General features: G+C 41.1%; 1 protein-coding gene and 1 non-coding gene across 7 annotated transcripts in view; one reads left to right on the top strand and one right to left on the bottom strand.

Annotated features, from left to right (window-relative positions):
- The window catches only part of LOC127578703 (disks large-associated protein 4-like), a 435,166-nt gene that overhangs the window by 143,201 nt on the left and 265,843 nt on the right, over positions 1-26,122 (top strand). The gene's annotated exons all lie outside the window — the stretch shown is intronic.
- trnaa-ugc (transfer RNA alanine (anticodon UGC)) lies at positions 6,635-6,706 on the bottom strand. The gene has a single exon. It is a non-coding gene; the product is annotated as a tRNA-Ala (tRNA).

Raw genomic sequence — 26,122 nt, forward strand, 5'->3', positions numbered from 1 at the left:
GTGCTTCAGTTGGCAACCATATCAGTGGGCTTGTCCAATGGACAGAAAACTGAAAACAGAATTCAGTCAGTCAGAAGTATGAAGAAGAAAGTTTGAAACGATGCAAGGGAATAGACAATAAAAAAGTGCACTACTGCAAATTATAGAGGAAGCTAGTGTAGGTCCCTGAAGTTACAGTGGTCAATAAGGTATACAGCACAAAGTGATTGAGAAGAGATACGTGTATATATACAGAATATCAGGCTTGTGCTTGAACAGTGTTAGGCCACATCTGGATTAAAGCTCTGATGCTGGTCAGTATATTGCAGGAAGGATGTGATTGCACTAGCAATGGGACACAGGCGATTTGAGGAATTTTCCAGCAATGGAGAACTTTAGCTATGAGAAAAGGTTGTCGTTGTTTTCTTTGGAACAGAAGGTAGATTTTAATTGAAATGTTTAAAATTAAAGGGGTCTGGATAACATGGATTGGGAGGACCAATTTCCCTTACAAATTTAAAGTAATTGTTGGAAGCTTTAGAGGGGAGATAGGAATTATCTTCACTCAGTGGTGATGGGAGTCTGGAACTTAGTGTCTGAAAGAGTTGTGGAAGCAGAAGGCCTTATCACAATTTAAAGGTCCTTGGATGTGCACTTGAAATGCAGCGGTGCAAGTGGCTAGGGTGAATAACACATCTAGCAAGGGCCAAATGGTTTCCTTCAATGCCATTTGATTTTATGAATGATGTAGCATCAGAGAGATGCAAAAGTGACTGGACTCAAACAGGTCAGAAAATATTAATCTATTTGGGTAAAAAAACAAAAAACAAAGCATCTTGTCACTGAGAACATCATAATGCTCTTTACAAGCAAAGGATTACAAAGGAAGCAGTTACTTATTAAGCAGGTAACCATGGCAGCAAGCTCACACTCGTCATGATCTCACAAACATCAAGTGAGAGAATGACCTTATAATCTCCCTTCAGGAAATATTGGCTGTGTGATAACCATAGGCCAGGGCATTGGAAACATTCCCTTTTTGTCTTCGAATGGTACCCTTTGATCTTGCACAGCTCCCTCAGGAGACAGCTCTGTTTAATATCTCACTCAAAAGACAACATCTCCAACAATGCAGCATTTTGAGTGCTGAACTGCAATTTCTAACACTGAAATGGTGCCAGCAACCACAACCTTGTCACCAACTGAGTAAAAATGCTTATGATGCAATGCTATGAAACTGTAAGGAACTCATTACCTAATCAAACCCTCTCAAATCCATGGAGTGCAAGTTAATTAAATTTCATTTGAATATGTAGAGGGGAATATGTAGAGGAAAATTTCATTTTCAATATGTATAGTTGAATTGTTTGACTAAAAGTCAGTCGTTCTAACATTAATTTTTAAGCAATTATGATTAAGATGAAAATTGAACTTCAGCATATTTTAAAGATAAGGTTCCAGTGTCATTCATACAACACATCAGCACAGAACACCTGCAGTATCAATGACGTAGGCCAGTAAAACATGTGCGCTTAATTTTACTGCAGATGTGAATGAAATGATTATTTTTTGTAAAATTCTTCTAGTCTTAAAGAGATTTTGCTTCCAATTAAATTTTACTTCAATTTTTAATTGTATTTTTAAATTGTCACTCCCACATTAAAATTATAATTCGCCCCAATGGCTCAAACAAATTTACTGACATGGCTATCATGTTATTCAAAGTGACCATCTGTCCTGCTGTTCTAATCAATCTGTATTACCTGCTAACGCTAACAAACTATTTGCACCCAACTGCCAATTAGTACGTCAATTTGAGACTTCAAATAGGTGCATGTCAGGATTGAATTAGCAGATGGAAAATCTATCAATTGCATTCAAAAGGTATACTCAACAAGAATCCTAATGTGCAAAGTGGTAATTCATTGTAAGAATAGGTTTTCATGTTGAAAAAGGGTGAACACATTATGTGAATTTAATAAAAAGTATCAGATTATTTCTGTGTATTTCTGAAGCTTTTACCACAGTGGCAACAACTACTGAGCTCTCAATGAGTTTAAATTGCTCTCAATATCACCACTTTTATCCCCAGTTCTTCAGATGTGCTTATCCCCATTAAACGATTGTTTGACATTTTGTGATTGCTCTTTTTGTACTGGATTTTTCAGGCTACATGGGCCACTGTAAAATGCTTCACAGGTTAGTGTGAGGCTCTGTGGACTCCAGCAATGGAGTTGATCATGTGGGAAATCTCGGGTTTTATGGGTGAATCCACCTCTGTGATACAACACGAGCCAGATCTGATGGAGGATCAGAATCCCCATTCACTTGAATGAAGACCACCAACTGGGAGATTAGGAGGAGAAGGTTAAGTTCAGTTTCACATATTATACTTTAACATCTTAGTATTTCAATAATTTATTTTACTTTTTTAAAATTGATTAAAGCATTCGAATTGTTCTTAAATGTCTCTGTGTATTGGAGATATTTAAAAACTCTTACAAACCCTCTCTGACTTTGACAGCAGGCAAGGGTCTACCCCTGCGTTGCTGCTGTCAACGGCTGTCAGAGTATTTTGGGAGCAGGTCCTCAACCTTTTGCGGCATGAGATCCAGCCAGCACTGAGGTCTTGTTCTGTCTAGCCAACAGACTCCAGGATCGGGAGCCCAAGAAAGATTGGCTACAGGCATCTATGCCGGACTGATACAGGCATGGGGAAGGTGTGGAGTTGGAGCGAGATGACATGGTGGGATGAGTCAAATACAATTTGGCCCATAATGGTGGGGATGGTAGTTCTGGTTGCTGCATATTCCTGAGGGTTTCTTACCTTGATCTACTACCCCGCCAACCAAACTTCCACTGCCACCTTACCCACTTGACCACCAACATCATGCACCTGCCATCAGTCACCTGGCATCACTATCCTGATGGCACGTCAGCTTCTCGCATCGACTGGAAAGGAAACAAAGTCTTCATCAGATAATTCCTTTCTCTTAATCAAGGAATTAAGTTCCCTTGCCCCCCCCCCTACACACACACACACACACACACACACACACACACACACACACACACACACACACACACACACACACACCACCAGTTTAACAAATAGGCAAAGAAAATGCAAAAGAGGACACAGTATTTAGATGATTGTTCCCTCTCATTGCTCCTGAAGGTTTATCTTTCAGTTGTTGAAAACTCCCGCAGGGGGTAGAGGCATGGTTCAACTCAAACACCCAATAATTGCTGTCACACCAGTGTTGCTCCATTCTTAGCTTTGTAGATTGGCATCCAGCTGTCTGCTTCACCAGTAAAATGCATCGAATAGCATGCAGATGCTCTATTTGCTTGGTAGCTATGAAGTTAACCTCTTAGACTGGATATTTTCAGTTGCTAGTGTGGGATCCCATTCTGCCAGCTTTAATTGTTTTGCATTTTAATTTTGTTCAACTTTTCCTTTGAATTTCTTTCTCCTTTGCCCTTTCCCTCCATTTCTCTTCCTGTACCTGATTTGCTGTTAAGTTCCCCCACTCTAACTTACACTTCTTAGTCCTTGCACTGTTAATTTCCCAATTTTTCAATATTAGACTTATATGATTGCTTGCCATGTTTGTTCAGGCCCCAGATGCACAGTTTCCTTTGTGTTAGCTCGGGCTTTCAGCAATTTGATACATAAAACAAATTTTAAAATTTAATAGGTGAGGCTAACTAATAGAGCTGCCAGTTGACTCTCCATGCTACAACAGAGTTTGCCCAAAAAGGTGTGTTCCAAACAGCGACTGCTGGCTCATTTTCAGAACCAAATCATGGATTAATGTTTTCCCTCTTAGCCTTGGGGTAGCTATTTGTAATACCTTCTTTACCCATCTTGCTGAGAGTTTCTCAATCAGTCTAGTATGGGGATCAAATCTGGACCTGTCAGCCTAAATACCATGTTAGAAGATAACACAGGGAGCAACAAACAATCTGTTTGAAGAATTTAGCAAGTTAGGCAATGTCTGTGGGGGGAAGGTACCCAAAACAATTCCCTCCCTCCTCAGTCCACAGATGCTGCTCAACCCATTGAGTTCCTCCAGCAGATTGTTTGTTGTTTCAGATTTGTATTGTTCTTTTATTCCATCAGAAATATGAGTAGCTCTGGTTTCCAGTGGGACCATGAAAAGATTGCCATACATTACTTCTCTTAAACAAAGAACATTAAACAGCAGCTAATATGTTTAAATTAAAGCATAAGGAATATTAAGAAAATCTGCGTGACATTTCAATGAAAAGAGGGAGAAATTACATTGTGAGATTGCTGGTAATTCACATAAAATTGGTCTCAGCGTGATTCATATTTATTTAAGATGTGACCAATCTGGACCACTTAAACCCATTCTCTCAAATTTGGCAGGCAACAAAATTATGCAATATTAAACTTCATTTTTATAACACTTGTTTTAAGTTGCAATGACACAGAAGTCCAATTTAACTTCTACAAATAATCTGCTCTGTGTGATTCAAGAGGAGTTGAAAATACCATGGGTACTTTCCACCAAATGTACTGATTTCATCAGCACACATTTATGAAGTTATTCAAAATGATTTGTCCATATAAAATACAGCGTATAGGGAAACTATAAACAATCTAATCAGTATTGATTCCAAATAAAAATATCAGAAAATATTCCAAATTCCTTGTTATTAAAATCTACTAAGGTGTGCATTTATGAAGGCAAGTAACAATTTAGGCCCAACTGGTGATATAGTTGTGGTACTCGGTTATGGGATAAAGATGATAGCAAGTCAAAATTAAAATATTTTAAGATATAGCTATGCATAATTAGATGTGAACCGTCTGTTCAAACTAACAGTGAAAATGTCAATCCTGAATTTGGGTCAGAGATCCCATGTACATTACTCAGAATGAACTGGTCATAGATACCACAAGCAGCTCACCTCACGCGGAAAATTTTATTTTGTTCAGTCAGCAGTAGCCCTTGCATTTCTAGGGGGGTAGGACAGTACAACCCTTTAAATAGCAGACTTTCAGGGGAAACAGGGTTAGTAAAACCTGGTACTACTTTGACTAAATAAAGGCTGTCATTTCAGACACTGACATTGGATATCTTATTGCTGACATGTTTGGAGAAGTTTTGAGAGCACCTCGGTTCCTCCTTGTGCCCGAGCAGCTTTAGTGTTAAAACATTTGGTGTTAATAGATAGCCACCAGGCCTTGTTGCCTGCCTCATTCATCGTCAATGAATGTTGGACAGGCATCCCAGTCAGGATGCCAAAGGAATACTCCTGTAAGTTTAGCAGGACTCCAAAGACTCTGCAGTTTGGACAAAAGTGGTATTGCTACCAAAGTATTGTGCTTTCCACAAGAAAAATTGGAGCAAGGGAAGCCAATTTCTCACCCAATGAGCTCAGATTGTCCTGAAGCTAAAACTTCATTCACACAACTCTTGTATAAAAACATTTCTGCACAATACTCGTTGTCTTAGTACCTGTTGGAAATGTGACTTATCATTTTTTGCTGGGATCTTCATTCTCACTAGAAGTGGCTTCCAATGTAAAAACTCTCCCAAATGATTTCAACAGTGGTTCAACATGTGGTAAGATATTCAAATACACTGCTGTTGTACTAATTGCTAATAAACCACGAGAAACTTATTCTTGTTTTCAAAACGTAAGACTAAAATTGTCAGTATATGTGACTGATATCTCTGACTTTATTGTTGATGCACAGTTATTTGCTCATCAGGCTTCCCAGACCTGTGCATTCTCTGTAACCTGAGAGATTGCCAGTAATGCAGAGTCTCATTCTGCTGCTGCAGATGGCTGAACCTTGTTTCCATGGGAACAGTCTAACGACGTGAAGATAAAAACAGTAGCAAACTCCTTAATACATGTTGTTCCTTCTCACACCTTGTCGGGCAACGTGACAGGGAACTCAAAACAATGTTTAAATATATCTGTGCCGCAAAGTATATCAGATTGGACTGAAGATTATAAAGACAAAATGAGCATTGATTAGAATGCCAGCTTTGATTAAATTTCACATCTTTCACAAGTCACAGATCTCCAGTCATACATTGGAACATTTGCTCGGGTGCATAGGAACTTCTTGTAGAGGGCGGTGAATCTCTGGAATTCTCTATCCTGAAGGATTATGCAGGCTAGATCATTGGAGGTGTTTAACGAGGAGGTAGATAAACATTTAAAAGGGCTCCAAGGAACTGGCACGCAAGAGGCAAATGGAGGGACAGGCTTGAGGGGATGGGTGGCCTTCCTCTGCTCCTATTTTCGTTCGTTCTTGAATGTTTCTTTAAAAACTATCAGAGTCATGTAAAAAAGATAAGATCTTTATTAGTCACATGTACATCGAAACACACAGTGAAATATATCTTTTGCGTAGAGTGTTCTGGGGGCAGCCTGCAAGTGTCGCCATGCTTCTGGTACCAACATAGCATGCCCACAACTTCCTGACCCGTACACCTTTGGAATATGGGAGGAAACCAGAGCACCCAGAGGAAACCACACAGACAAGGGGAGAACGTACAAACTCCTTACAGACAGTGGCCGGAATTGAACCCTTGTCTCTGGTGCTGTAAAGCGTTACACTAACCGCTACACTACAGTGCCTGCCCAAAATTTACTGTCACCAGCGTGGAGATGCCAGGGATTGAACCTGGGACGTCATACGTGCAAAGCGTGCACTCTCCCGCTGAGCTACATCCCCGATCCAAGGGAGCAAGAACGCGTCGTCATGAACAAAAGAAATGCCACATATGATAGAAATGGAATAAGGGAAGTTTGTATGTTTTAGTTGGTGATGTGCAAGTCCACCTAGCTTAATTTGAAACACTAATTTGACAAAGGGAAGGTGCAAAATGACTCTGCTCACATTGATAGTGTTAATGTGCCTTTCCTCTGGTATCATCCCATCAATACCCTCAATGCCAACCATCTTCTTTCCTATGGATGGTGATTACTTGTTAACGTTCAGGTGCTTTGTTACCAGATGCAATCCGGCACCTCAGCCAGACTCACTGACCTGATCCTCCCTCCATAGATGCCTCCTGCCCACCTGCCCTGTTCGTTGTTCACAATGTTTCCTTGCTGTGTTTCATTTCCTTTGGCCTTTGCAGCATTTTGTTTTTATGAGACATCCTTCATGCGTGACCTCTGGCAGATGAATTGATTCAACACAGCTTGTTATCAAGTCATGGTTGGAAACCATGAGAGATGTTCTCTTCACAAATCTTTTATCCTGGGGCATAAAATCCCAAGCACTGATAAAACTGGCATTAAAACTGCTTGTGTCAATGAGGGGAGCTGTGGAATACATTTAAATTAAGACATTGGTATTGCAAGATGGGTATTCATTTGTATTTTGCTTTAAAGTTTAAAACCATTAAATTTGATTTGTTTTTTTTTGTGTGATTAAACTTGTTGTAGTAAATACCAATGATGGCTTGGGAGACATTTTCAAAACTAGTTTGAATGCTGACAAAAGCATAAATTACAGGGTCTCTATAAATCACAAAGTCTCTATAAATTACAGGGCTAGAGAGAAAGGACAGGGAAGCAGAACTACCTGCATTGCTATTTTGAAGAGCTGGCATAAGCTAAAAGGCTAAGTGACCTACAATGTTACCATTCTGTGGTACCACTTCAAGTGTTAACCTTGGGTTAGAGTGCTAGAAGGTTCCCAGTTTTTCACACATCATGGATAATAAGCATTGCATCATTTAGATTATTTTTAGATCTGTTGTACAAAAATGACTCCATGCTGACTGGTATTTTTCATCCTAAATGTTGAGAGCTAGAGGTAATTTTGCTTTGGACAGAATTAACCTCGTTGCACATTGCCATATCATGAAGGGTATTTTCCAATCAATGAATTAATTTGAAATGTAGTCAGTGTTCCTAGTCTGGTAAAATGGGTAGCCAATTGCTCACAGAACATGTTTTCGGCAGTGTCGGTAAGAGGTTGCCCAACACATCAGGATTATTCCTGGCTGCTCCTTGAACAGTAATACAGAACTTTTTGCAAAAATTGAAAAACAAACCACCAGGGCTTTGCTTTTACATCTTGTTCCATTGAACAACCTCTCTGACAATTCAGAACTTCCTGTGTGCTACATTAAGTGTCAGCCTAGATTTTGTGCTCATGGCCATGATAAGATTTGACCCCACCAGTTTATGGCTTGGAGGCAAGAGAGCTACCAAATGACATTTCAAATTTGCTTTAAATGTTAATCCTGAATTCTAAACCTGAGCTTTGTGCAAACGGAACATAAATAGGAATTAATAGGAAATGCCGTTGTCAAACAGGCAAATGAGGACTGAGCATAACGAGGAATGTCAGTGGTTTGGTTAAAACCAACTGCTTCCTAAGTGGTTTGCCAAAGAATGCTCAGGGCTGGAAGTGAGTTCACAGCTCAAAATGTTTGAGAAGGAACAGTATGAGTGCAGTGGAGCACCAAAAGGGAGGAAGGGAAGAGAGACTAATAAAAGAAATCAAGAATTTGTCATATGTCAGCCATTTATTATCTCCTAAAAGTGGTAGCATTGTTTGATTACAACTCAGAACATCTCATTACACTGTGCATTGTGCCTACCAAGTGCCATAAGCAGTATGATCATAACAAATGACATTGTTTTGCTTTGGATGATGAGAATAATTTGCTGAAGTCTGGTGTGACTGCTCATAGTGAAGCAAAGGTTTTGTAAAAATGGATATTACCTAAAACATGCCTGTACCTAATCATAAAGGACACTTATGTACTGTATGTGCTGGTGAGTATGATATGTGTGTGTTTAATGTGTCCCTTTAAAAGCAAGCAAATAAAATTCCCATTTGCGCATGACAAGATACATTTGTGACTTTCAGCAGATGTGTATGATATATATCATCATTAATATTAGAAATTGTTACATGTGGTTATGTCTCGGTATTTGAAATGATGGTGCTGCAAATCTCTGACTGTAGCTGCGTTTTAACTGAAAACAGAAAAGAATCCCAGGCCTTAGTGTCATCTTCATAACAATAATGAGGGTTGATTGTATTAGCTTTATTGAATTTAATGAATTAGTAAGCTGAAACCTTAATGATCACATTTTAGCAATTAATAGTAATTAAGCCATTTTGTGTTCACCAGCTTTGGAGCAAATTGAACTCTAAAGGTCACCTGGAAAAGAACAGCTGCTCCCTGTCAGAAAAGAATGTGATATGTTCAGCTTGGGGGAAAAGCCTTATTTGTTAAAATCTCATTCCAAGGGGCAGTGTTTTATGAGCTTCTTGTATGTTTGGAGTTCAGAATATTCAATAACCATTGGCCAGATCTGTAGTTCAGCGATATTGGCTTAATTCTACAGGCAAAATGTCACAAGGTAGTCTTTGTTCTCTATTTTTATTCAATGTACCTGAATTGTGAGGCAATGGGCAGCAAGAGATCAACATGGGAAAAATAGGAATTGTGAAGAAATATGTGCGTGTTCTGTGAATACCTGATTTTAGAGTTGACAAAGTGCTTTTCATTTATATTGTTCATTCATAAATAATAGAGAAGTAGCAGTAATGAATCAAAAAAGAAAATGTTGGAAATAATCAGAATGTGAAGCAGTTCTAGATCTGATGAAAAATCATTGACCTGAAATGTTATTTCTGTTTCTCACTCCATAGATGCTGCCTGACCTGCTGAGTATTTCCTGTATTTTCTGTGTTTAGTTCAGATTTCCAGCATCTGCACTGTTTTAATTTATAAATAGCAAAAGTGCAGCAGCATAGACTAAGTATATTAATTGTGATCTGGTGGGCCAAAGGGCCTGTTTTGTGCAGTATGGTTCTATGGTTTCTTCAGAATATTAAACAGTTCAGCCATATTTCTGACCTGCCTGGATATTTAAACACAGTAGTATCATTAAGGATGAATGTTAAGGTTCTGATAGATTGGATACTTACCTTATGACTAACCTTAAACACAAAATTATAAAGCCAGGGTGTGATCCTGATGTAATTAGCATGTAATGAACTATTGCGTAAAGAAGTCACATTTTTTTAAAAAACTGCCAGGATCAATCAGTAATTAACTTGTTCATGGTTTGCATTGTTTCTAGTAAATTTAATTGTATTTGAGGGTTGTGATCCTGTAACCAGGGCTGAAGATATTGGAATGCCAGATTCTATTTCTATGAAAAGATTAAACAGAATTGATTATCAGGGAAATTCAGTTTTCATTCTGTGTTCCCTCAGACGTGCCCAGTGCACATTCTGGATACCACATTGAAAATGTTCATTTATATTTGAGTGAGCCATATTATCCATAGGCCATTCCTATACAAACAGACTTTCAAAACACCAGTGAAGCTTGTATCTGTACAATTTAAAGGGACTTCCCTGGCCAAATTGTAAGCCAGCTACTGAAAACTCAAGTCTCCTTTGCATCCCATTGCGGAAGCAGTAAAGACCCCCTCCCCTCCACCACCACACTGCTGATTGGCGACTGCACCTCACTGACTCCATAGCCAATCTGCAATTTCAAGCCCCAACCCATAATTACAGCCTCCAAGCATCATCGATCATTGACAGCTGACACTAATTCCAACCTTCCTTCTGACCACAATCCTTGCATCAACCACCCCTAAACGTCATTGGGGTTCTCTGACCCAGAAACACTAAAGGCAGAGATTAAATTGCTTTGTTAGATCTGTGGGGTGAAATAGTGGAAGCTTCTAAAACTGGCTGGTATAGGCATATTTGTTTGTGAGGAATGGGATAAACACCTGCGACACCAAAATGACTCTGTTAGGGAGATGGGGAGGGGAGAAAAGACCAAATAAAGACTCAGTAATATACTGGAAAAGGACAAGAAAGCTTAAAGAAATGAAGAAGATAGGTATAACCAATTCACTGGATCCCCATCAATGCTATTTAGAGGTGATAAGTGAAGAGAGAAGAAGGGGGAAGAAGAATATTTTTAGAGGATATATTAAGTATTTATCTTCCCACTCTCCACTGACTCACTCTGCCAAAGCAGTCCTTGTGGTTTAGATATCAGATGACTGGCTTTGGCCTGCGGACTGTGTCATACTTAAGTTTCTGGGATCCATGTAGGAACAACCAAGTATTGACTTTCACTCTGATTATCCCTTTTAGAGTCTAAGGCTTATAACTTACTGCTTCTGCTTGATTTGCATGATGGTAAGGCAACTTAAAAATGGATAATAAAATATAACATGGAGAGAATATAACATTTGCACTCCAAGGAGCACAAATGGTGTGCCTCTGCTGTGGTGGCAATAGAAGTAATTGTTAGAGTCACTTTAAGAATGTGCGTTGGCATAGGATTACACCACTGTGAAGCAAATTGCTAAACCATACACAATCTGAGATCCTGCTGTTGTAATAATTCAATCAAGTTATTTAAGGAACTGCTTTAACAGTGTACCATATGAGTAAAATACAAATGGGAGATACCCAAAAAATGGTCAAAATCTGTCACTAACAATTCAGTCCAATAAACTAGTTCACTATTTTAAGTAAAGAAACTTATAGGTCTGTGTGAAAGGTATGGTAAAGGATGATTTCTTTGACAATTTAGTCCAATGAATCAGTTCAAATTTATTTTATCAAGGCATTGTGCCTTCTAAGTTCATGATCAATACAGATAGCAGTGACTTCTTGCAGATTTATATTTGGAGGCATTGAAAACATTGCCAGATTATACTTTTTGTAATGATATGTATCTGTTCCTCAATTACTATTGTATAAACCAGATTATCTGGTCATTAATTCATAAATGTTGGTGGGACTATATCATGCACAGATGAAGTACCACTTTTCTCATACCCATTGGTGACTATTTCAGATGTATTCTTTGGCTGTAGAAACTTTATGACTTCCTGAGTTTGCAAAAGGTTCTGTGAAAGACCTGTGCAATTTAGTCTCTTGGCTAAATTTTACCTCCATGATTTTAAAACTAGTTCTTCAAAGTAATTGCCTTTTAGATCTGCGAGGTAATGTTTCTATCGCTCTTTGAAGCTGAGTCGTTCAGTTCTTTACAACTCTCTGTGTGTGGGGAAAATCTCCTTATTTCCCCCTAGTACTTTAGACAGTTATTTTAGGAATCAGAATCAGATTTATTATCACTGACATATGACATGAAATTTGTTGTTTTACGGCAGCAGTACAGTGAAAAGACAAAAATCTGTAAATTACAAAAAATAAATAAATAGTACAAAAAAAAGGAATTGAGGCAGTGTTCATGGGTTCATTGATCATTCAGAAATCTGATGGTGGAGGGGAAGAAGCTGTTCCTGAATCGTTGAGAGTCTTAAGGATCCTGTACCTCCTTCCTGATGGTAGTAATGAGAAGAGGGCATGTCCCAGATGGTGAGGATCCTTAATGATGGATGCCACCTTCTCGAGGCACTGCCTCTTGATGTCCTCGATAATGGGGAGGGTTGTGCCTGGGATGGAGCTGGCTGAGTCTCCAACCCTCTGCAACGTCTTGCAATCCTGTGCATTGGAGTCTCCATACCAGGCTGTGATGCAACCAGTCAGAATGCTCTCCACTGTAGATCTATAGAAATTTGTAAGAGTCTTTGGTGACTTATCAAATCTCAAACTCCTAATGAAGTAGAGAGGGTGGTGTGCCTTCTTCGTGATTGCATCAGTGTGTTGGGCCCAGGATTGATCCTCTGAGATGTTGACGCCCAGGAACTTGAAGCTGCTCATTCTTTCCACAGCTGACCCCTCAATGAGAACTGGTGTGTGTTCTCCGACTTCCCCTTCCTGAAGTCCACAATCAGTTCCTTGGTCTTGCTGACGTTAAGTGTGAGGTTGTTGTTGCGACACCACTCAACCAACCGATCTATATCCTGTAAGCCTCCTTATTGCCATCTGAGATACTACCAACAACCGTGGTGTCATCAGTGAATTTATAGATGGTGTTTGAGCTGTAGTTAGCCACACAGTCATGGGTGTAGAGAGAGTAGACAGTGGGCTAAGCACACATCTTTGAGGTGCGCCTGTGTTGATAGTCAGCGAGGAGGAGATGTTATTACCGATCCGTACTGACTGTGGTCTCCCGATAGGGAAGTTGAGGATCCAGTTGCAGAGAGAGGTACAGAGGCCCAGGTTTTGAAGCTAGGTTATTAGTACTGAGGGAATGACGGTGTTGAACACCGAGCTTAATCAATAAACTGTAGCCTGACGTGTCTTGCAGTTGTCTAGGTGCTCCAAAGCCGAGTGGAGAGCCAGTGAGATTGCGTCCACTGTAGACCTGTTGTGGCGGTAGGCAAATTGCAGCGGGTCCAGGTCCTTGCTCAGGCAGGAGTTAATTCTAGCCATAACTGACCTCTCGAAACATTTCATCACAGTGGATGTGAGTGCTACCGGGTGATAGTCATTGAGGCAGCTCACCCTGCTTTTGGGCACTAGAAAGATTGCTGCCCTTTTGAAGCAGACGTGAACCTCAAGACTGCAGCAATGAGAGGTTGAAGATGTCCTTGAATACTCCAGCCAATTGGTTGGCACAGGTTTTCAGTACCTGGCCAGGTACACTATTGGGGCCTGATGCCTTGCAAGGGTTCATCCTCTTGAAGGATAGTTGGATATTGGCCTCTAAGACAGAGATCACTGGGTCATTGGATGTTGTGGGGATCAGTGGTAGTTAAACTATTTACCAGCGGGAAGACTTTCCCCAGACCTGCTTTATAGAAATACTTCATAATTTTTGAGTACCTCACTTAAGTCTTCCCTTTTCATTTTCTACTCTAAGGAGAATTACTTCCAATTCCCCAATTTCTCCACACAACCAAAGTCCTGCATCCTGATTATCATTCAAGGAATCTTCCTCTGTACAGTATATTCTCCCAAGATCTTGACATCCTGGTACACAATATTCCTGGTGAGACCTGGCCATGATTTGTTGAAGTTTCACTTAATTTGCTTGTTTTTCTATTGAATGCCCTTATTTACAAAGCCAAGTATACCATATGCTTTCGTAACTCCCTTAACAACTTGTATTGCACCTTCAAAGATTTATGAATGTGTTTTCTAGGGCTTCTGTTTTCACACTCCTCTTTTAATATAGTATTATTTAGAGCAGCAACTGGGTAGAAAGGATAGATGGCAGAAAGTAAGGCCCCATCCCAGCTATTGCTGTCAGGAGGCCTTCCTGCCATTTCCATATCTCCCTAATGATCAGAAACATTTGGAAATAGTTGAAATAAAATTCAAACTCAAAAATGGTTTAAAAATAGTTTAAAAATTATTTTTAAAGAAAGCATGAAACTACTATACAACTCATTAAAACATAAACGTACATTGACATTAAAAAGACTCAGTTTTGCTTTTAAATGACTGTCAAAGTTCAATGAAAAACTTACTTGCAGCAACATTACAGGCACATTGCATCATATAAGCAGCATTCAACATAAACATAAATTATGCATAATTTTTACAAGAAAACAGAATTAGAACAAAAAGTTCATTTAAGTGCAAAGTGGTGAAAGTGGTCATGGTATTGCTAAACTGCAGTGATTAGGGTTTTGCCGGTTGCTTCAAGAAGCGAATTGTTGAGGGGAAATAGCTGTTCTTGAAACTGGTGGTGTGGGACTTCAGGTTTCTGTACCTCCTGCCTGATGGTAGCTGCGAGAACATGGCATGGCCCGGATGGTGGGGATCTTTGATAGATAGTCAGTTACCAACAGTGGCTGGCGTAAAGCTGAGGGGCCAGGTATTGAAGAGTATCAGGCCCCTTAGTTTTCCAACTTAAACAGTGAGCGGACTCTGAATCCAGGTACAGAAGGTGCGGTCAGAGGAGCACAAGTGGACCTGAAAGGGAGATGGCAGGGTGGTGCTCAAGTGGACCTGAAAGGGAAAGGCAAGCGGACCACGTAGGGTGAACCAGGAGCCGGGATGGACAGAGGGAAGGGGCAACTAACCAAGAATGTGCAACAGTAATCGGCCGCAGGGTGAAGTATTGAGAGCAGTGGGGTGATTGGAAGTGGACCACGAAAGCTTCAGGATGAGAAGCCAGTGCACCGGATCGGGGGAAGCATGAACAGGTTGAGAAGGCAGTGTAAAGCGAGAGTGAACCACACAGGGCACAGAGTTCTCAGGGGGCTGGGAGAAGCGCAGAGGCAGCGGGATGATCTGGAGTGGATCTGGCAAACTGGGTGCAGACTCAGCAGGGTGAAGCTCAGACGGACCTGAAAGGGAGAAGACGGGATGGGGCACAGGTGGACCTGAAGGGGTGGTGGCCCAGCAAACCGTGTAGGGTGAACCAGGAGCCACGATGGACAGAAGGAAGGGGTCACTAACCAAGGAATGTACGACAGTAATTGGCATCATCGTGAAGCAGGGAGAGCAGTGGGGTGATTGGAAGCAGACCAAGCAATGTGAAGAGGGAGCAGACCCCGCGGGGTGAAGCAGAAACGATGTAGGTAGATGGGATTAGTGTAGATAACACAATGGTGGCATGAGCACAGTGGGATGAAGGGCCTGCTTCCCTTCTGTATGATTTTATACGTTAAACTCTATGGTGCCCCAGATGGATGCAGAATTCTGGGACACAACTGGGCCCCAGATTGGGAACCTGACTGAGCCTGGGATCGGTGACCAGGGACTCGGTAATGAGGAAAACAGGGGTTGTAAGTGCTGATCTAATGAGCTGAAGACCCAGTCCAGCCTGGACCAGGGCTCAGAAGGTCCCATCTGCTGACCGAGAAGTACTGTTCTGGTGGACGTGGGTCTGCCTTATGAAATTGGGAGGTGTCCTGTGGAAATGTGTAAGCCATAGTAGAACGATGAACCGTTGCTGTGCCAGTGAGGGACAGTGAATGGAAGAGTAATGAAACAACGGACCAATAAGTCATGGAGCAATGGCGAGCTGTGACTGGAGCAGTGAGCAGACTGAGGGAACAGTGAAAGCGATGGCATTTAAACATTACTAAGGAGATCAGTGTTTAGTTATGTAGGGTGAAATAAAACACATTGATTGTGAATGGTACTCAGAGAGGTGTTGGATTGTTAATCTGGCCTCTCGTCAGAAAACATTTCAGAATCTCAACACCTTCGAGTGTGACAAAAATTATTCTGTCTATTCCCATACTGTTCTGATGGTGATATTGAATTTCTGCTTCTCTGTACCTATTTACCAACTGGTGGAAACAGGCTTACACTGCCTTCAAAATTTCAGATGTCAACATTACATTTCCTCCCCAACCACCTCTATGCCATTGGAAAGAAATCTATTGTAAACATTGATTTCAATATTTCCCTTGCAGGAAATGATGCAATCTAGCTTTATTTCCTAGAACTTTAGAAGACGGAGCAAATTGTGGGTCAGATCATGGCACAAACTGGAAATTACAAAGTAGATTCATTAATTACATTAACTTGTAATAGTTCTTTGCAACCAGCAAACGCCTAAAAATTCCAGTAACTTGGTTATGAGAAAATGTCTTTGTCAAGCCAAAACCAAAAGTAATTTCAGCTGCAAATAAACATGAAATTGGATTGCATCTAAACTTCCTGCTGCTGTTCATGAATATAATTGACTCTGTCGAAGATGGCTGGCATCTTGGATCATGAACTAACAAAATATGTTTTTGGCTCAAAATTCAGTCCACCAACATACTTCTGAGCTTTGGTGGTTTTCAGAATACTGATTTATTATCTGTGGATACTAAACATAGTAATTTAACTATACCAGCCACTTCTTCACAGTATTAAGTAAACTTCACAGAAATAGAAACATATTCAAAATGCCTTGGCCCTTCTGGTGAGCTACAACTGGGAAGGTAACCCATGGGCTAAAAACTAGTCAGGAACACACACAGTCAGGTTCACAACTTTGGCCCAGAGTCTCCCAGTGGCTTTACCAGAATTTCCACCCACCCAAAACAAGGCCTGCAAGTTGCAGAGTAAAATAGTCAATGCCATTATTTCCACATCCTGGACTTGTCAGATGCCAACATGTCTTTCGACCATGTTATATTGATGCAGTGATTGTGGGCTTCCAGCATATTGCAATCCATTAAGAGCATAACTTGGAGCTTTTTTTCTGAGAATGGCTTGTCTGGTAAGGTGACTATGAACACAATATCTGAGTGGGTGGAATGGTAGAGGTGGGGAATGGGCAGGGCTGGGGAATGGGCAGGGCTGGATAGTAATGGTTCCATCCTTGCCTGTTTATTCAGTTGGTAGTGGCCTCCTGCATAACATCATGTGATAATTTTAAGGAATATATGAATTAGAAGCAGGAGTAGGCCACTTGGCCTTTTGAGCTTGCTCTGCCAATCAATAAAATCATCGCTGAGCTGACTGTAACCTCAAACGCACATTTCCACTTACCCTGGTAACCTTTGCTCATCAAGAATCTGTGTGCCTCTGCCTTACAAATATTCAAAGACTCTGCTTCCATTGAGATTTCCAAAGATACAATACTCCTGTGGGGGGGGGGTGGAATCTCAGCTCCTCCTAAATAGGCATGACCTTATTTTTAAACAGTGATCCACAGTTCTAGGTTCTCATACAACAGGAAAAATGCTTTCCAAATTTACCCTGTCATGATCTCTCAGGATCTTGTTAGTTTCATTCAAATGACTTCTCACCCTTCTAAACTATAGCAGGTGCAAGCATAGCCTGTCCAACCTTTCCTCCAAAGTCAACCCACCCGATTCAGGTATCAGTCTGGTAAACCGTATCTGATCTGCTTCCAGTGCATTAATGCCCTTCCTTAAAAAGAAAACTAATGCGATATACAGTACTCCAGATGCAGTCTCATCTGTGTCCTGTACAACTGAAGTGTGCTGACTCTCCAGTCTCTGCAAAGATCAGCGGAATCGGCAGCAGACTGGCTCTTCCCTTATGCACTTACTGGGATTACTGGCTGTTGCATTTTTGGACCCCGTGTGCCTTTTGCTTGTCTTTTATTCTTCAAAGTGTCGAATGTACAAAAAAATACCAAGAAAGAAGATGGTGATTTTCAGTTGTTTTTCTGACCTTAATAAGCTGCCCTCTCCCAGCAGTCAAGAACTGGGAATTTACAATCCGCAGAAGCTTTCCATCAATGATTTACTTTGTATTTTGTCTTCAGAACGTGAGTATTTTGTTAATTTTCCATAGGAAACACTGGAACTGTAGCCTAAAGAATAAAGGCCAATTTTTGACTGATTAAACTCTCCAAATGTGTTCCAAACCCTGCTACAGATTACTTAGTAGCACAAAAATAATGTTTCCCACCTTTCCACTACACGAGATAAGTGGGCATTTTGAGAGGTACAAAAAGAATTATAATGAACATAAAGGCCAAGATTTTCTGAAGTGAGATTCATTGCATGCTCTCACAACCTGAATTCCCTGTTCCCCCGGACTAACCTTATCTGGATGCAGAAGTTCAGCTTGCTGGCCCAGGTAGTTTTGGAGCCAGACAGTGAGGTCTTGTGCATCAACAGGATCTCAAATAAATTAATGAGATGATGTGGACAGGTCAGAAGAAGCCTCACCCATAAAGTTCCTCCGGAAACCTTTGAGAGCAACCAAGGCCCAGTCACCAGCTTTAATGTGTCTTTGACATACAGGAACACTTAAAATGTATTTTATTTTAATAGATTTTAAATTACATTTGGTATTTGAATTGTAAAACAAGAGCTGATTGTTAACTTCAGGAAGGGGAAAGAGAGTGAACGTGCACGAGTCTATGTTGTGAGATCGGCAGTGGAGAGGGTCAGCAGCTTTAAATTCTTGGGCGTCAACATTATCGGATGACCTGTCTTGGGCCCAGCACATAAATGCAGTCACAAAGAAGGCACGCCAGCATCTTTAGTTTCTTAGGAGGTTAAGGAGGTTCAGTTTGTCACTGAACACGCAAACAAACTTCTGTTGAAAGTATCCTGACTGATTGCATCATGGTCTGGTACCATAATTTGAATGTGCAGGAACATAAGAAGCTGCAGAGAGTAGTGGACTCAGCCCAATACACCACAGGTATATCCCTCCCTATCATCAGTAGTATCTACAGGAGGTACTGCCTTAAGGAGGCAACAGCTATCATCACAGATCCCCACCATCCAGTGCATGCCATCTTCTCGCAGCTTCCACCGGGCAGGAGATACAGAAGCCTGAAGTCCCACACCACCAGGTTCAAGAACAGCTATTTCCCTTTAACCATTTGGTTCTTGAACCAACCTGCACAACCCCAATCACCACCATTTAGCAACACTATGACCATTTTGATCACTTTGCACTAAAATGGACTTCGTTTTTTATGTTCTAATTGTGTCTGTTTTTTTTATGTTCTAAATGTGTTTGTTCTTGTAAAATTGTGTATAATTTATGTTTAATTTATGTTTTTCTTGTGGCTGCCGCTCATCTGATGCTATGTGCCTGTGATGCTGCTGCAAGTATTCATTGTACCTGTGCATACACGTACTTGTGCATTTGACAATAAACTCGACTTTGACTTTAAAAAAATTAACTAAAATCTCTTTGAAGTACTAAATAATTAAACAAAATAAACATGTAAAAAATGAACAAAAATTGTAAACCAATAGCTTTGATGATAGAAACTTTTGTTTTCCTTGGCTGTGTTTGTTTTGTCATTTCTCGACAAGGCAATTGGACAGGGTGTCACCAGAAGCAAAATGATTCGTCTTGCGAGCAGAACTAACCACGGATCTGTTCTTGTAGTTCTATCACATTTTTCATTGTCCAGCTGTGGAACTGCTTTGATTGCTGAAATGCTGTGGTCACTGAACTGAATTGCCATGCAGATAATTGGGCTCTGAAGACAATACTTTGGTGTCAAGAGGTTCTAAGGTCAAGACCCAGAAGAAGATTGGAAAAACCTTAAATTAAGTGGTGCCTTCTTTGCCCGATTCCCTTCTCCCTTTCTTCACCTGCAGGATAGAGCAATGGTCAGGACATGATTAAAATTACACATCGAAGAAAAATTGCAGGTTTCACAATCACCGGTTTATGTCCCTGATTTCTTTGCACAAAGTTCTTTTTTCTTAGAAATGTGATTGCTTATTATGCATAAACATTGTCCTAGAATTTCTGGGTCAGAATTCTTTGTGCAGTGGTCTGTCAGGTGTTGTCTTGTAGCAATTGTGCCATGTCAGCCTTGCCTGTGTAAGCAAAATTTACTAAAATCATTACTCAGTTCTAAAAAGCAGATAACTAGAAAACAACCTCCCAGCTAAAGAACAGATCAACTGGTCTCAGTAAGCAGGAACACAGTGTTATGCGATAGGTGTAACCACTTCAGATCACTGCAGTTTTCTGCTGCTACATCAGTCTTTTTTTCCCAGAGTTCTTATCTCTGCATTGACTGATTAATTCCACACAGCTGCTAAGCAGCAGTAGAATTGAATGCTTGGAAAATACTGGCACGGTCCATTCTGTAATATAACCACACCAACTGATGAATAAAAGACAAATTGAAATCTTTTGGCTGTTTTAGTAGGTGGTAAATTGTGTGGCTGTGCATTAGATAATTAGTCAAGGGGCAAAGCTTCATTTTTTGATTTCAAGCATAGCAGAACTGTCGGTGTGAGAAGTAAGCATAAGCAGCTGGTGGCTATTGTACATGCAATCTCACCACCTCAAGAACCATAGCTCTCTGAGCACAGCCTTTGACAGAACTACAGAGCAGACTTTTGTCTTAGAGTCATACAGCCTGTTTCTGTGCTGTATGATTCTAAGACACAAGTCTGCATGCTGATCTTTTTGCCCATCTATACTAATCCAATTTTCCTGCATTACATCTGTATCCTTTTATGCCTTCCCTCTTAATGTGCCTGTCTAAATGTCTCTTAAATGTAGGGATTGTATCCAACTCCAGATATCAACTACTCTCTGTAACACAAAAACGTTCTCTTCAAATTGCTTTTAAATCTTCTTTCTCCCATCTTAAACCTATGCCCTCTTGTTCAGAATTAGAATTAGAATCAGAATCAGGTTCATTTTCACTTTCTTACATGACATGAAATTTGTTGTTCTGTGGCAGCAATACAGTGCAAAGACATAAAAACTGTAAATTACAAAATAAATAGTGCAAAAAAAAGGAACAATGAGGTGTTCTTCATGGGTTCATGGACTGTTCAGAAATCTGATGGCAGAGGGGAAGAAGCTGTTCCTGAATCATTGAGTGTGGGTCTTCAGGCTCCTGTACCACCTCCCCGATGGTAGTAACGAGAAGAGGGCATGTCCCGCATGGTGAGGATCCTAAATGATGGATGCCACCTTCTTGTGGCACCGCCTCTTGAAGATGTCCTCAATGGTGGGGAGGGTTATGCCTGTGATGGAGCTAGCTAAGTCTACAACCCTCTGCAACCATGGGATTCTGACTGACTACTCTCTCTGTACCTCTTAGAATTTTATACACCTCTATCAGGTCACCCCTCAGCCTCCTTCACTCCAGAGAAAACAAGCCCAGCCTATCCAATCTCTCCCCAAAGTCCTCCAGTCCCAGCAATATCCTGATGAATCTCATCTTCACTCTCTCCAGTGCAAGCACATCCTTCCTGTAGTTTGGCAGCCAGAACTGCACATAATACTTCAAGGACATTCTAACCAGTGTTCTGTAACGTTGCAACATAATGTCCCAACTATTATATTCTTTGCCCCAACTTATGAAAGCAAGCATGTCAAAAGATTTCTTCACCACCCTATCTACCTGTGTTGCCACTTTCAAGGAACTATGGGCTTGAGCCTCAAGGTCTTCTGTCCATCAACATTCCTCAGTGCCTTGCCATTTACTGTATATGTCCTACCCCTATTTGACTTCCCAAAATGCATCATCTTGCACTTGTCAGGATTAAATTCCATCTGCCAACACTCTGTCCAACTTTCCATCTGATCTGTGTCCTACTTAAACTCGGACAAATTTCCTCACTATCCACAACATCGTCAACTTTTGTGTCATCTGAAAACTTACGAATCATATCTCCTACATTCACATCCAAGTCACTAACATATGTTACAAACAACAAGGGGCCCCAGCACCAATACCTGTGGCACGCCACTAGTCACAGATCTCCAATCAGAAAACCAGTCTTCCACCACCACCCTCGGCCTCTACGGTCTGGACTAGCCTACCATGCGGGACCTTGTCAAGTGCCTTACTAAAGTCCGTATAGACAACATCTACCCCACCCCCACCTTCATCAATTTTCTTAGTTACCTCTTCAAAAGACTATCACATTAGGGAGGAAGGATTTCCCCTGTACAAAGCCATGTTGATTATCCCTGATCAGCCCCTGCCTTTCCAAATGTACATAAATCCCTTCGGATTTACTCCAATAATTTCTCTACTACTGGCATAAGGCTCATTGGTCTGTGGTTACCTGGCTAATCTCTGCTGCCCTTCTTAAATAAATTAACAACATTACCTGTCTTCAGTCTTCTGGCATCTCACCTGTGGCTAATGAAGATGCAGAGATCTCCATCAGGGTCCCAGCTATCTTTTCCTATGCCTCCCCCTACCAACCTGGGATAGATCTCTTCTGGCCCTGGGGATTTATCAATCCTGATGTGTCCCATGATGTGTAACACCTCCTCCTTAATACTAACCTGCTCCAGATTATACAGATACCCCTCCCTGAACTCAGTATCTTCCATGTCCTTTTCCTTGGTGGATACTGATGAGAAGTATTCATTTCAGACTGCACCTACATTGCCTGCCTCTGCACATAGATGACTCCTTTGATCCCGAAGGGGACCTACTCAATCCCTAGCTTCCCCTTTACTCCTGATCAAGAATGTCTTGGGATTCTCCTTGATCTTACTAATTGCCAAGTATATTTCATGGCTGCTTTTTGCCCCTCTAATTTCTTTCTTAAGTTCTCTCCTACACATTTTATATTTCAAGACATTCCTTCTGTACCTGCCGTGTGTTTCTTTGTTTTTCCCTGATCAATCCTTTGTCATTCAAGGTTCCCAAATTTTGCCATCTTTGCCCTTCACCCTTCCCAGAACATGGCTGGTCCTGTTCTCTTATTAACACTCTTTTAAAAGACTCCCACTTATCAGCTGTCATTTTATCCACAAGCATCTGCTCCCAATATACTTTCGCCAGGTCCTCTCTTTTGCTATTGAAATGAGCTTTCTCCAATTCTTGAGGACCAACCTTATCCAGTGCCATAACTACTTTGAAGCTTACAGAATGATAATCACTTTTCCCAATGTGTCTCGACTGACACTTCAACCACCTGCCCAGTTTCATTTCTGAAGATAAGTTTGAGTACTGCCCTGTCTCTAGTAACACTCTCTACATGTTGTCTCAAAAGTCTTTCTTGGATGCACTGAACAAACTTCACCCCATCTTAAGCCCCTTGCACGAAGGTAATTGGAGTCAATGGTGGGAAGGTTAAGATCCCCACTACTATAACCCTATTCCTCTTGCACCTTTTTGCGATTTGCTTACATATCTTTTCCTCTAACTGACCATTGGGAGGCCTGTAGTATAATACCTGCAAAATAATTGACCCTCTCTTCTTCCTAAGGTTTACTGATATGGACTCATTGGACGATCCCTTCAGGATATCCTCTCTAAGTACTGCCATTAGGCTTTCCCTAATCAATAGTGCAACTCACCCCCCCCCCCCCCCTTATTTTGCTTTTCCCTCTGTCATGTTTGAAACTTCTATATCCCAGAATATTAAGCTGCCAGTTCTGCCCTTCACTTAACCACATCTCTGTGATTGCAATAACATCATAATTCTAAGTGCTGATCAATGCTCTAAACTCATCTGACTATGAAGTGCCTTGCATTAAAGTAAATGCAGTTGAGCCTGCCAGTCCTCCCATGCTCCCTAACCTGCTTCTGACTGCTCTGTCCAATGGACTTGATTTATCCTCCACCTTTTTCTCCCAACTTGCTGCATGCCTATGCATACCTCCCTGCAAGGATATTGGTTCCCCTCCAGTTTAGGTGCAACCCATCCATCTTGTACAAGGTGGTGATAGGGAGATGCAGGTAAGAGATAGTGATAGGCAGATGTGGAGAAGGAGGGGAGAGCAGACCTTGTGCTTATCACCTTATCACACCTTGTTCCCACCCCATCTCCCTTCTTTTGTCCACCTATCACTGCTCTGCTTTTCCCTCCTATATATTAGGCTTCCCCTTTTCCTATCTTCAGTCCTGAAGAAGGGTCCTGACCTGAAATGTTGACAGCCTGCTTTTCTCCATGGATGTTGCCTGGCCTGCTGAGTTTCTCCAGCATCATAGTGTTTTTCATGCTCAAATCAAACACTTTCTTGAGACTCAAGGGTTAATTTCCATCAATCCTTGGACCTTAGCTCAGATGCATGCAGGTCATTCATTGACAAATATGGGTGGAGGCATCATAATGTCAAGTTAACATGATTATCTTAATTGCAAAGGAAACAGCATGCCAACTTCCTGCCGGCTGCCACTGCAGTGATTATTGTGTGTCCTCACTGCCAATTGTGCTGTAGATTGACTGCACAGAGCGGCCAGTGTCTGAACTTGTAAACTCCAGTTAAAGCTAGCCTGCAGCTCTTGATGAGGAAGTACATGATGGTTGCAGCAAATATTGGAAGTAATGAATCTGGATTAACAAACTGAAGAAAGTGGGAAGGGTTTTTGAGCGCTGCACTGGAGACCTCAATGGAGCAAGTTGTAATGACCATTGAGCCAGTGGAAATAGATAACCATTGCGGTCCATGCCAAAATGTCACCCTAAGCACATGGATGCAGTACCACCAGAAGTTCAATGACCTCACCTAAAGAGTTCAGGTAAACGTATCTACAAATCCCTTTTCCTAGCAAGTGCACCACTAATCTCAGCCTATGCACAACAAGCAGAAGTTTGCACCCTATCCCATCGCCACCACCACAACCATTTACGTAGATTGAGAGTCTGAATTCAACTTCTTGGAGCATGGAGGAGTCCAGCACGAACTCGGCACAATGCTTTGTGGAGAGTTGTGGGGCATGGAAATATGGAAACTCTGCTTGCACTCTTGTGTACCCGACAATGATGTAGCATCTGATTAGTGAAACAAAAATCCAAAGCAGTGCAAGTACATAAGGAAAGAAATGAGGAGAGGGCCAGTACTAAGGAGGATAACACACAGCTGGAGTGAGATGTTCTTGAGGAGACAGGGATAGTACCTGAATGGTTAGTGTTAGGAAACAACAGAAGTACTATTACACTACTGAGTTTACTCTCTGGGTTACTAACTGTTCGGAAGAATAAGGAGAATGAATTTGCAAGAAAATTACATTGAAATATCAGAGCTTTAATACAAAGATTATAGGGGCTTCAAGTATCTTAATACAGACTGTGTTACAATAACATTAGCAAAAAAAAAATAAGAGAATGAATTTCTTGATCAGTATATTTCTGGGCAATGGGAGAGGACAATTGTAGAATCTGGTTCTCGAAATGAGGTGGGTCAAGTGGAACAAGTATCAGTGAGGAAATGTTCAGTGAATAATGGTCATAGTTGGAGCACAACTTGACTACTGTGGCAACTTGACAATTCTGGTCACTGGAAAGGTGTGGTTGCACTGGAGACAGTGCATAGGAAATTTACAAAGATGTTGCCAGGACTGGAAAATTTTAACAGTGTAGAAAGATTTGATATGCTATGATTGTTTTCCTTAGAGCAGAGGAGCTGAAGGGAGCATGAACTGTGGGGTATAAAAGTATGAAGGTTCAACATAGGAGGGAGCTATTTCCCTTGACAGAGAGATCAGAAATCAAGGGAAATGGATTTAAAGCAATTGGTGGGAGTAGAGTGGAGATAAGAAAATAATTCTCGACACAGAGGGCAGTGGAGGCAGAAAATCACATCATATTGAGAAGTACTTGGATGTGTATCTGACAGTAGCACAGTGTTGCTGCAGGCAGTGATGCTGTTTCACACCACCGGCAATGCAAGTTGTATTCTGACCTCGTGTTCTGTCTGTGTGGAATTTCCATGTTACCCTCATGACACCATGGTTTTCCCCTCAGTACTCTTGTTTCCTTCCACATCCCAAAGACCTGCTGGTTGATTGGCTACTGTAATTCCTGGATGTAGGCAAGAATGTTGCCAGAACTCGAAGGCCTGAGTTATAGCGAGAGGTTGGACAGGGTAGGACTTTATTCACTGAAGTGTAGGAGA

Source organism: Pristis pectinata, chromosome 16, assembly GCF_009764475.1.
Source record: "Pristis pectinata isolate sPriPec2 chromosome 16, sPriPec2.1.pri, whole genome shotgun sequence".
In the NCBI taxonomy this organism is placed as follows: domain Eukaryota; kingdom Metazoa; phylum Chordata; class Chondrichthyes; order Rhinopristiformes; family Pristidae; genus Pristis; species Pristis pectinata.